Raw genomic sequence first — 11428 nt, forward strand, 5'->3', positions numbered from 1 at the left:
GAGTAAGAAGATGTGAGTAAGCTCGTCAGAAGGCTCCAAGAGGAGCTGCGCTGCACAAGCGCCAAAGCTGCAGGGGCCTCCAAACCGAGGAAGGCTAAACTCCAGGCAGAGGTAAAGAGGCTCACCAGTGAGATTCATGTGCTGGAACTAAGGAAATCTGTCATCAGGGAGCAGAGTGGTCCTTTTAAGGTAAAACTGATAAATGAAGGCTGATTCAGAGAAATGGCTGATAACAGAGAGCAAAGGCATATAGGGCTGTAGCCTGAGAGCCAGGTGGATTAAAAGAGTGATGATGACCAGCAGCAAGCCCCACCTGGCAGCCTGCAAAGTCACCCGCAGGCTACGTGCAGCGAGCTCCCTGAAGGACAGGCGACAATGACATCCTGTCGCAGTTCTGCCGGCTCTGGGGAGGGCAGTGACAGCAGCGGCCAGGGAGGGGCGCTAATGGCGGAAATAAAGCTCCTGGAGTCCCCAGTGTGCCTCTAAAACTTCCATCTTGGTGACGATCTACCAGAAGAGGCACCTGGGGGCCACAAAATGGATAAGAAGACCAAGCCAAAGCTGCAGGAAGCGGTAAGCTATGTATATGCCCCTCTCCCTGTACCCCCTGAGTCGGCGGCAGGCTCAGCTCGCTGTATAAGCCCCGTTGCCCAGCCTAGCCCGGGTTCTGCTGTGGATCTGATGCAAAGTCGCGGGGAGATTACACAGCCTGGTAGTGAGGTGCAGAGCTCCGTCTCTGCTTTTAGTAGCGAAGACGTAGCAGGAGGTGCATCAGCCGAGAGGCTGGACAGTGAGGGTGGCCCGGCAGCGGGCATTCGGTCAGGCCACAATGCTGTGGTGCGCTCCTCAGTGGGAGGGGGGAGCGGCCCGGTGTCGGGGGCAGCTCCGGTAGCCTTGGCGCCTCTGAATGCTGTTGCCGCTGATCACTTAGTTGAGAAGCGGCGGCAGTGTGAGGGCGCTGTCGGGCTGAGCGTTCCGGTCCTCCCACAAAAGTGCTATTGTGTGTTGGCGCCGCTGGTCAGGAAGATCCTGATGCTAAAGATCAGCAGCGCCTCACAACAGCTAAAGATCAGCGGCGCATCGCTACAAATGCAAAACAGCAGAAATTACCGACTGAAGATGTGGAGGGCACACATTAGACCAGGGGTGAGGCCGCCTCCAGTTCTATGGAGGTGACTGAGCCCCTTGTGCCTGATGACGCTGAGGTCAAAATGTCATCTATCATTGTTACTGGTCCAGCAGGAATGAATGTGGTGGTGGGTGTGAATGAGGCCAATTCATTGTCTAGTGGTGTGGTTGCTGGTTTGGTGGAGGGTGAGATGGAGGTGGATAATGGTGATGCTGTTGGGGCTGATGTAGTCACTGGTCCGGTTGCCCCCCCGGTGGTGGCAACGCCTGTCCAGAGTTATGCCAGTGTCACCCCTGGGGCAAATAGGGCATCCTCCTCCTCCTCGTCTTCGGGCTTTGGGGACGGCATGTTGCAACGGTGCCTTCTGGAGGCTCTAAAGAAGGGGGAGAGATCATTAATGGTAGAGGGTCAAGAGGTTGATCTATCCTTCTGGATAGAGAGGCATGGCCTCTGCATTGAGAAGCGCTATGGGACGCCAATTCTCAATGCAAGATGGGTCCTTACCCTTTTGACCAGATTAACAGGGCAGACCTCCTCATTGACTTTGGCAGAGTGCCGGAGGAAAGACACTCATTGAATACCTCAGTCAAGAGGGGAACCAAGACGTCCTTAAAGGTCTTATAGAATTCAGATGTTAAGCCATCTGCACCGGGGGATATCTTTAGGGCAAGCCCTTCAATCGCCAACTTAACTTCCTCTTCCCTGATCATCTCTGTCAAAACGCCAGGAGAGGGGTCTACCCCTGGTTCGGGGACGGCTTCAGCCAGAAAAGCCAACATCTCATCCCAATCCAGATCCCTCTTCCCCAAGAGGTGCGAGAAGAAGGATCTGACGACCTCCAGGATCCCTGATCTGGATCTTTTCAGGGAACCCGCAGTGTCAACCAGTCCTGTAACAACTTTACTATTCACTGACATCTTGCAGTTTCTGTAAGGGTCGGGCGAGCGGTACTTCCCATAATCCCTCTCAAAAACCAAAGATGCATGTCTATCATACTGACACCTCATTAGCAAAGATTTCACTCTGGAGAGCTCCTTGCGGCTACCTTCAGTTGAGACAAGATGCTCGAGTTTCCTCCTCAGGCCCTGATACAGGCGGTACCTGTCCAGACTCCTGAGGCTCGCGAGCTGGCGGAAGAATCTCGCCACCCTTTTCTTGAACATCTCCCACCACTCTGACTTACAACTACAAAGATCCAGTAAGGGTACCTGACTCTGAAGAAAATCCTCAAAGGATTGTCTTATCTCCGCTTCTTCCAAGAGAATGACGAATTGAGCCTCCAAAAGCCTCTTCCCATCCGGGGGGTTTCTGTAACATTTAGAGAAAACAAAATCAAACAGTGATCGGAGAACTCCACCTCAACAACAGATACTGCGGAAGAGACGGCTTCCTCCTTTAAATAAAACCTGTCTATCCTGGACCTACAGTTACCTCTATGATAGGTGAACCCCTCGTGGCCTGGGGTGTGCCGGATGTGGACATCCACCAGACGAGCCTCACTAGCTATACTATTAAGGGCGATACTATCATAAGTCAGCTTGTCTCGACTGGTAAAAAGGTAGGGCTTGATCCTCATAAAGAGACACTTCCAGTCCCACTTAGATTGGGGACCATAGATGTTAATGAGCCGAAGCTCCTGTCCCTTCATGAGGACATCTAATATCAGGCACCTCCCCATTTCTAACTCAATAACCCATCGGCATTCTACCGGTGTGGTAAAAAGGACCTCCACTCCGCTATATGGCTCGGCCACAAGAGACCAATAGGAGTGCCCGAGTCTCCACTGCCTCTTAGCTTTAAGCACCTCTGCCATGTTTGGCAGCCTGGTCTCTTGCAGAAAGAAAATGTCAGCTTCAACCCGGCTGAGAAAGTCAAATGCCGCAAATCTAGCCATATTTGACTTAATGCTGGCAACATTAATGGATGCCAGCGTCAACGGAGTGGGTACCGCCATCATTGGTGATCGAGTTAGATGGCTTTCTTCTTCTCACTCCTCTTATCCTCTGCCTCAGACGAAGAATCCTTCCCCCTCTTTAACGATACAGAGGTATCCATCCCCGCATTTTTCCCTCTTTTTTCGTTCTCGTCTCCAGACTCTGGGCCAGTCCCTTCCCTCAAGGACCTAGCATCCCCAGGAGAAGGAGACTCGGCGCCCCCTGTAAGCTCCGCCGAAGCCGGAACCTCACCCTCGGCCTCCTCCTCAGAGGAAGAGATGTTCTCAAGGGCTTGGAATCGGTTAGAAAGACCAACCAGAGGGGAGTCAGTTTTGCTTTCCTTAGATACCTTGGTCAGAGCGGGAGAAGATGTTTTATCTCCATTCTTTCTCTACTTTTTGGTGCCGAACTTACGCTTGTCCTCTAGCCACCACTTATAATCCTCATCCATACTTTCATAATGGGAGGATTCTGAGGCAGAGGCGGTTTCCTCCCTGTGGATCCTCCTGACCTCCTCATCCAACTCATCATCCCTCGGGGCCTCAGCAGCAAGACTGGCATCAAGGACAGGGGCCGCCCCAGTAGCCCGGGACTCGCCCCGCTCCCTCTCCTGTCTGCGCTTGTCTAGACGCCTCAGATGGGCAGGCGTCTTTTTATTGCTTTTCTTCCCTGGCCCCTCAGCTCCCCCACCCCTGCTAGTCCCCTCCCCAGCAGAATCGGCCTCACGGCTTTCTCCCAGCGCGGTTTCGACTGCATTAGCGAAAGATCAAGAACAACGGTTGAATGGGTGACCTAACTCACCACACAGGTGGCACCTAATCTCCACACAAGATGCAGCAAGATGGCCGACACCCCCACACAACGCACCTTTGTTAGGTTCTGGCAAAGGTGCTGTTTTATCGGCTGGTGAAATTTGCACCACGGCTCCTTTCAGAGGCCCAGCATTGCTCTGTTCCGGGCCGCAGTACGATTAGTGCTGTACTCTGTGTCCGAGATGCGGTGGAGCAGGGTAGGGCTGGCCACTGGAAGGGGTACATGCTGTCATTGGACCAGGCAAAAGCATTTGATCGGGTTAATCATGAGTACCTCTGGTCTGTCCTTCTGAGGTATGGCCTGCCGAGGGGGCTTGTTGATTGGCTTAAGACCTTGTACGCTGGGGCAGAGAGTTTCCCGCTTGTGAACGGTTGGATTAGCAGCTCTTTTGAGGTTGGGTGTGGTGTTTGCAAGGGTTGTCCCTTGAGCCTGCTGCTGTACGTGTTTGCGGTTGACCCACTTCTTAGGATGGTGGAGCGTGTACCGTTGGCTGGGATCGGGATGGACCAGGCAGCACCGGAAGCCACTCTGAGAGTGGTGGCGTATGCCGATGACGTCACCCTTTTTGTTTCCTCTGATGGGGAGGCAGAATGGCTGATGTCAGAGGTAAATCGCTACTCAGAGGCATCCGTGTCTAAGATCAACCGGGATAAGTGTGAGAGTCTCTGGCTGGGAGGAGGAGATCCTGGTTTTGATCTCCCGGACACCCTTCCAGGACCCAAAGTCTCTGCAAAAGTTCTTGGCATCGAATTTGGCCTGGGGGATTAACCCCAAACAAAATTGGGACAGGAGGCTAAAGATTGCCACTCAGAAGGTGAACCAATGGAAGGGTTGGTCTTTGACCCTAAGGGAGACGGTAAACCTGATCAAAACTTACCTGCTCCCTTTGCTGATCTATCTGGGCAGTGTGTGCATTTTGCAGGAGCCTCTTTGGACTCGGTCTACAGTTTGTTCTTCCAACTGTTATGGGGGAATAGACTGAACCTGGTCAAGAGGGAGGTTACTTACCGTACGAGGAGACTAGGAGGGTTGGGTATGGTCAACCCTGTGGTATTCCTTGTGCATACCTTCATTAAGATCAATATTGCAAACCTCTGGAAAGAGAGGGCTCCTCCGTGGGTATTCTCCTGTAGGGGATGGTTTTAACCTTTCTTCCAGGAATGGGAGACAGGAGAGCAAGTGAAGGATCTACGCACACCGCATGGACATCTCCTGGCTTACACTACCCTGGTTCTGAAGGTAATTCGCCAGTGGGGTCTGGGAATGTGGGGGTCAGGACTCTGCCGAAGAAGTTCCTTCACAAAAGGGTTCTGTTGACCCATTTTCAGTCGGGATCTTGGGGTGCGTCTGCATCTTTTGAATTCTATCAGGATCCCCTCGAAGTTTTGGGACTTGGCGCTGATTCCATGGGAAACTGTGTGTGAGGGACAATCTGAAGTGTAGGAGCTCTGAGGACAGGAACTGTCCTCGGAAGCATTGTGGTACAATGCTGGAAAGCATGGACTACTTCCTGCTTCGTTGTCCCTTTAACACAGAGGTGTACAACAGGGTGGGCGCCTCCATTGGCTGGCCCCGGCTGGCCGGTCTCTCTTATGCGGAATGGGCCTATGGAGCATTCGGGGACCTGGGTGGTCGGGCCCGCTGCACCTTATTTCTAGTTAGTGCAGTGGTTAGGTATCACATGTGGAACGCATGGTGCTTAGTATCGACGCAACGGAAAATTCTCCCAGTGGACGATGTGTTTAGGACCATACTCGGTGACCTGGTGAAGGTGCGTTCTCTGGAGTATGAGAGACTGGGTACATGAAGGGCCGCTCTCCTCTGGAGGGGCTTTTCTTTTAGTGTGCCCTAGTCTGGTCATCTCCTCTCCTGGTGGTGGGCTGCTGGCGCCGAACTTGGGCTTTGTCAGTTGTGATTATTGTATTGTTTGTTATTGTATTGTTTGTTTCTGTATATATTGTATATAAGGATATGGATTTGGGTGTAGGTGTTAGGTTGGGTGGTGGGAAAAGGGGGGAGGTGGGTTCATGTTGTGGGGCTTTGGGACACTGGGTATTTGGGTGAAAAACTGGCACTGCCTGATCTGTCCTATGGACGTTGGACATGGACTGAGGCATGAGGCGCAGGACCAGCTCTCAGGTCAGTGCCGGGGTTGGGAATGGTGGGCTTGATTGTGGGGTGTTTTGTTTTGTCTTGTATATATTTGTATAGTTAGTATTTATTTTATATTAATTAAAAAAATTAAAAAGAGTTTGTATATATTTGTCAGCGCTTGCTTATTTTGTTTATGTTTATTTTATTTATTGTTTGTGGTTATTATTTTCTTTGGTAACTGGACCAGAAGTCTGTAGTGTAAGTAGTTATTATTGTGTGTACTGTATATGTATAATGTGTGTGTGAGGAGAGAGGGAGCGGCTGGACCAGTTCATTACATTGTTTATTTTCTGGTTATTAATTTTATGTTTCTGTTATTATTATTGTTATGTTTTTCATTTTTATAATAAAAAGATCTACAGGAGGTAACTCAGGATCAGTAATGTAATGTATGTACACAGTGACTGCACCAGCAGAATAGTGAGTGCAGCTCTGGAGTATAATACAGGATGTAACTCAGGATCAGTACAGGATCAGTAATGTAATGTATGTACACAGTGACTGCACCAGCACAATAGTGAGTGCAGCTCTGGAGTATAATACAGGATGTAACTCAGGATCAGTAATGTAATGTATGTACACAGTGACTGCACCAGCAGAATAGTGAGTGCAGCTCTGGAGTATAATACAGGATGTAACTCAGGATTAGTACATGATCAGTAATGTAATGTTATTATTATTGTTATGTTTTTCATTTTTATAATAAAAAGATCTACAGGAGGTAACTCAGGATCAGTAATGTAATGTATGTACACAGTGACTGCACCAGCAGAATAGTGAGTGCAGCTCTGGAGTATAATACAGGATGTAACTCAGGATCAGTACAGGATCAGTAATGTAATGTATGTACACAGTGACTGCACCAGCAGAATAGTGAATGCAGCTCTGGAGTATAATACAGGATGTAACTCAGGATCAGTACAGGATCAGTAATGTAATGTATGTACACAGTGACTGCACCAGCAGAATAGTGAGTGCAGCTCTGGAGTATAATACAGGATGTAACTCAGGATTAGTACATGATCAGTAATGTAATGTTATTATTATTGTTATGTTTTTCATTTTTATAATAAAAAGATCTACAGGAGGTAACTCAGGATCAGTAATGTAATGTATGTACACAGTGACTGCACAAGCAGAATAGTGAGTGCAGCTCTGGAGTATAATACAGGATGTAACTCAGGATCAGTACAGGATCAGTAATGTAATGTATGTACACAGTGACTGCACCAGCAGAATAGTGAGTGCAGCTCTGGAGTGTAATACAGGAGGATAAGTAATGTAATGAATGTACAGGAAGATATGTATATGTGGCGCTCCTGAGGGTTCAGTCGCCACAGAGGTACTGCATCTCACCCAGAGGTGTGGTATCTCACTCTCAGGTAAGGAGGGAGTACTGTCCAGGACCCACCCACTTGCATACATTACACTCCACTTCAGAGGGCAGGGAGAGATTGCTCCTAAGGGACAGCACAGTCCCTGGTCCCTAGCTGGAGGGCGGAACCATGTAGTGGGTGTGGGTGGAGGAAGTAGATCAGGGGAGCACTTCAGGAGTAGTATAAAAAAGGGGTGGAACCATCTAGAAGGGGTTCAGTTAGAACAGTCTGAGAGGGGAAGTAGTGGGAGCAGGAGCTCTGCTCAGGAGGAGCGGGCGTGAGTGAGAGAGGCCCAGGAGGTGAGACTGACTGAAGAGAGGAGAGGAGCACGAAGGAAGGCTCCAGAAGAAGTGAGGGGATCCTAGGGCTATGGGAAGTGCTGGAGGCCACCCTTACGCCCGAATCTACCAGGACGTGGAGGTATCAAGCCGCAGAGGGGACTGGCCCCTAACTAGTGGGAATTGCAATATTCAGCTAGAAACCGGAGGCTTCTACATTTCCAAGGTGTAGTTGTCACAGCTGCAATCAATCGCCAAAAAGGTGGCCACACAGGATCCAGGGCACTCCATGTTGCCCGCCAAGATCTGAGGTTACCGGCTTGGGACACTGTTTGCGAGGCGCAGGGCAGGAGGGTGAGAGCCAGCGCAGGAAGACGACTGAGAAAGGCACACAGCATGGGGTCCCGTTAAGTGCTCCTGAATTACCTGAGGGATTGCTGAACCCCTGCCTGAGTAAACATCGGACGACGTAAGTGGTTATGATCTGCAGTTGTAACCAGGAGCAACGTGATAATCGTGAGTAAACCCTGAAGACTGCACCCCACTGTCTCTGTGAATTATTGCTGCGCCATCATCCCCTGCACCACACTGCACAACCATAGCTACTACATCATCTACCATCACCGCCCTGCCCTGGAGCTTAGCTCTACCTGTGGAGAGCTGAACCAACTCTGCTGCGTCACCATCAGCTCCAGAGGACCCGCTCCGCAGCGGCGGCTCCATATAGCCGCATACCGCAGGAGGCGTCACGAACATTAAACATAAAAACTATAATCCTTTTCTTTAAAACCCCTTTTATTGACCGCCCTGGTTCACGGAACGGGTCACCGCCACTGTGACATTTCCCCTAGAGACGACCGGCCCGGCTACCGAGTACCCCATGGCCCAAGGGGCGCGTCATATATGTATATATATTGTTATCAACTACTTGGACAGCCCATTCTCAATGAATATATTCCACCTTGTAAACTTAAAACAGCCTATTCTCACCTCTGCTGCCGGGGCCCTTCCAGCGATGTTGGCGCTGGGGCAGAGTGATATTGTTATAACATATGAGCCCTGCAGCCAATCATCAGTCACTAATGGGCAGCTTCACATCCGGAAAGAAAGTCAGAGAGTAGAGGCAGCGACTGTCACTTTTGTCACTTCTTCCAGATGTCAGTCGTCTGACAAGTGAGAGTAAAGTGGCCCATTAGTGACTGATGATTGGCTGCAGGCTCATATGACATAATAACGTCACGCGAGCCCTGGGAGACCCAGCACTGCCTTCGCTGGAACCTCTCCGTCCTGCACCGGAGTATAAGGTGATTTTATTTTAAAATAGGGGAATATAGTAATTGAGGAGGACTTGTCTGAGTAGTAGAAAGTTGATCTATATGATTGTAACATGCGGAAAACACTTTTTGATTTTTTTTGCTTTGCAGAATTTATTAGGCTTAAAACAAACAATAATAATAATATAGTAGAGATGTTTCTGTGTCACCCTGGCCTGGATGCCACAAATATAATAAAGCTGTGTCTGAGAGCAAGGGGAAGGTTCTTTAGTCAGGGAATATTAGCATGCAATACCTCCTGTCTCAGGCCAGTAGGGGGAGCAGGCTGCCCCTATAAAAGCTGGAACTGGGGGCAGGGTTAGAGAGAACTGGACGACCTGTCTCAGGATTGAGAGGTGTCCCAGAGCAGAGCAGGGACAGAAAGTTGTATTGCACCTAAGAGGACGTGTGGCAGTAGGAGAGCCACAAGCCAGGGACAAGAGGTGAAGTACGCCTGTCCTGGCAGATAAAGAACCCAATTTACCAGACTTTGGTGTCTGAGGCTGGAAGGATTCCACATCCTACAGCAGATAACCAGTCCGCAGGGGACTGTACGTTCCCTGGCCTAAGAAGCCCGGAGGCTCCGCCACAGCAGAAGGGACCAGCAAAGCCGTACCAGGCCGGGAGTAGAAAGGGACCCACGTTGCAAACCATACGGGCGAGAGGACACGGTGAGCTCGGGACCATGGGCTGTTACCCTACCAGGAGGAGATAGCCAGAAGGAGCGCAGAGAGCACGGTAGGCCTACACCCTCACCCTGACCAGGGCCAATTTCCCAATTGCTCTCAGACATCCAGGTCCCCTCCTAGCCGGGACTGTTTGTGGGTCAGTTCACCTGTTCAAGTAAAGACCCTGGACTGCAACCTGTTGTCTGTGTGCTCCTTGCTCCTCCAGCACTAACGGTACTGGGACGCCCTACACCATCACCCCCATCTTCCATTATACTGCCCTGGGGCCGCACTATTCCCGTGGGGAGTCACACTATCCCAGCTGCATACATCACCAGCCCCAGCGGTCTACCTGGCAGCGGCGGTCCGCACTGACCGCAATCCACGGGTGGCGTTGTCGGAAACACCAACAGCGCATCGCAGACTACCACTGGTCTGACCACCCTGAGCCACGGAACCGGGTAGCCACTACTACCCCCATCGTTCCCCTATTGCCCGGATCCGAGTGCCCCACGGCCCAGGGGGTGAGTCATTTCTATAAGGAGTAACATGGCTCCCGCTTGTCCTGAGCTCGGCTGGTGGGGATGTAGCGGACGGATGTTTTGGCATCAGATGACGTAGAGTGGACATGACATAAGTCCTATTACTGGGTCTTTTCGGCTTACAGACTTATGGTGCTGTGCGGAAAACAAAGGTTTATATGTAACAGCATCTCCTCATTGTAGAATTCTATGTAAGATTGCTTTATAATTATCTGTTCCTATTTCTATTTTTTGGGATTTTTTTTATATCCTCATTCAAATTGAAGAAAAAACGGAGAGTGGTGGTCATGGGGGATTCCCTGTTAAGAGGAACAGAGGCCGCTATCTGCAGACCAGACATAACCTCAAGAGAAATGTGCTGTCTTCCAGGAGCAAAAATTAAAGATGTGTCTGACAGGATATCAAGACTCTTCAGACCTACAGATCACTACCCATTCCTGCTACTACATGTGGGGACAAATGACACCGCAGGAAAGGACCTGGAAACCATCTGCAGTGACTTTGAAGACTTAGGCAAGAAAGTGAAAGAATTGGGAGCGCAGGTGGTCTTCTCATCCATCCTCCCAGTGGATGGCCATGGAACAATGAGGTGGAATAAGATTCTACAGGTGAACAACTGGCTACGTCGATGGTGCCGTCAACAAGGATTTGGATTTCTGGATCACGGAATGAATTACCTATACGATGGACTACTTGCTAGAGATGGGGTGCACCTTACGAAGACTGGAAAACATGTATTTGGAAGTCGCCTTGCTACACTCATCAGGAGAGCTTTAAACTAGAACAATGTGGGAAGGGAAGCAAAAGGGCAGAAAAAGCCATACAGCTGACAAATACTATTGAGATCTCTGCTACTGGAAGTGGAAAAGAAGAACAAAGACAAAACAATTTAAATAATAAAAATATGGGAGGAAGAGAAACCAATCACAAACTAAAATGTTTTTATACAAATGCACAAAGCATGGGCAACAAACAAGGAGAATTGGAACTACTAATGCAGGAAAAGGAATATGATGTCATTGGAATCACTGAAACTTGGTGGGACGATACACATGATTGGAATAAAAGGCTAAAAGGATACAACTTATTTGCAAGAAACAGACTTGATAAACGAGGAGGAGGTGTTGCATTGTATGTTAGAAAAGCGAATATCTGCACAGAGATTGAAGCTTCAGAGACTGGGAGTTCTGTGGAAACTGTTTGGGTAAGAATACAAGGAGA

Source organism: Phyllobates terribilis, unplaced genomic scaffold (assembly GCF_046119375.1).
Source record: "Phyllobates terribilis strain yellow unplaced genomic scaffold, ASM4611937v1 Scaffold_4__5_contigs__length_816908805, whole genome shotgun sequence".
Lineage (NCBI taxonomy): Eukaryota > Metazoa > Chordata > Amphibia > Anura > Dendrobatidae > Phyllobates > Phyllobates terribilis.